The sequence below is a fragment of the Octopus bimaculoides genome, chromosome 23 (genome assembly GCF_001194135.2).
Source record: "Octopus bimaculoides isolate UCB-OBI-ISO-001 chromosome 23, ASM119413v2, whole genome shotgun sequence".
NCBI classification, from domain to species: Eukaryota; Metazoa; Mollusca; class Cephalopoda; order Octopoda; family Octopodidae; genus Octopus; species Octopus bimaculoides.
The window spans coordinates 34,014,793-34,016,363 of record NC_069003.1 but is presented as its reverse complement, the minus strand read 5'-3'; the positions used below and the strand labels follow the sequence as shown (position 1 = coordinate 34,016,363).

At 39.9% G+C, this 1,571-nt stretch overlaps 1 protein-coding gene across 2 annotated transcripts in view; it reads right to left on the bottom strand.

The window, feature by feature from the left end:
* LOC106873733 (GTP-binding protein 1) overlaps positions 1-1,571 on the bottom strand; it is a 27,214-nt gene that overhangs the window by 19,023 nt on the left and 6,620 nt on the right. The window contains exon 1 of one of the 2 annotated variants that reach the window (XM_014921225.2): positions 722-880. The exons of the other annotated variant lie outside the window; for it this stretch is intronic. The gene's annotated coding sequence lies outside the window, so the exon portion shown is untranslated. Of the gene's footprint in view, positions 1-721; positions 881-1,571 lie in introns of those variants that run through there. 2 annotated transcript variants of the gene reach the window in all.

The following is a 1,571-nucleotide window of genomic DNA, read 5'->3' as shown; positions in this document are numbered from 1 at the left end:
AGACGCGGGAAACTCCGAGTAGCGACTTCGTCAATCACCAGCTTCCAGTGTCTATATATCGTATATATTTATAGTATATATTCCAGTGTGGTCACATTTATAGAAGTAACATTGATCTCTACTAGCAGGCATTCATTTACGCCAATAAATGCATAATGCAATAGAGACACAGATCTATTTACTTTATTTATCAATATTGGTGCACGCACATACACGAACACGCATGCCTCTCTCTCTCTCTCTCTCTCTCTATATATATATATATATATATATATAGATAGATAGATAGATACACACACGCACACATCTGTGCACACACATGCGAGCAACGAAATATACAAACACGGTGTACGAGGAAACTGTGTCACCGTACATATTTAGAGCCGTCGGTGTCAGCAGCAACAGCGGCCCCCACCCGTTTCCGAGACCATACACACAAACACAATCACTGATTTGAGTATGTGTATGCGCGCGTGTGTAATCACACACATTCACATATACAAATACACATATGTGTACAAGTATGCGCGTGTGTAAACATATATGTTTGTGTGTGTGTGTATGTATGTGTTGATGGAAGAGATCGTAAAAGAAAAGAAACAAAACGAAAACGTTATCATTATGATTACAAGCAGCGGTGAGAAAACTTTTATGATTGTCAATAACAACAATCGTAAATTAGAAATATCATTGCTGGTTAGGTTGACGATATGGTGGTTACCTTGAAGAAGTGGAGGAGAGTTTGGAAGCCAATGGACGCGTGGATATGCAGCTTGTGTGGGACATCGCCTTTAACCAAAATAATAAACTAAAAGGAAAACACGCACGAAGCCAGCCAACGTTGGTGTGTTTGGGCCCCACGACCCACGAAACATCTGAGGTGAGTGACAGATCTAAGCAGGGAGAAAGGGGGTGAGAGACGTGGTTGGAGGAAAGAGGAAGAGAGAAAGAGAAAGAATAGAGAGGGAGAAGAGAGAGAGAGGACATGTGTAGAAAGAAAGAGAGAGGACATGTATATATATATCTCTGTGTTTATTTATATATAGAGAGGGGGAGATATAAGGATTGTAATAGAGGATGAGTGAGAGGAGAAGCCATGATAAAGAGTGGTGCCCAACGTAGACGAGGTAGCTCCTATATGGTAGATTCGTTTGCTAGAAATAGCATACAAATCTCTTCAAATTTTAGACTTTAAGCTAAAAAAAGGACATTAGATATTAACAGTCCTAAATGCAATGTCTTATTTAAGAAAAATATATACACACGCTTTTGATCCAAAGCCTGACGAAACAATACTTACAACCCTCAGATCCAACGAAAGGGGGGGGGGGAGAGCCTAAACGTGATCGCACGATTCACTAGAAATAACAGCCAAATCTCTCTTAAATTACGGCACTGCCGTCTTTAAAAAAAAAAGTCACATTGGCTAGTGTATTCTTAGTTGCACAAGGTCTGAATAAAAAACAAGAATGGTTATGGTTGAAACGTCTTTGAGCATAGATATTATAGATCAGACCTGATATGGGGCGAAGCAACGACAATACACTATATAAATACGCGCCGCGTGTACA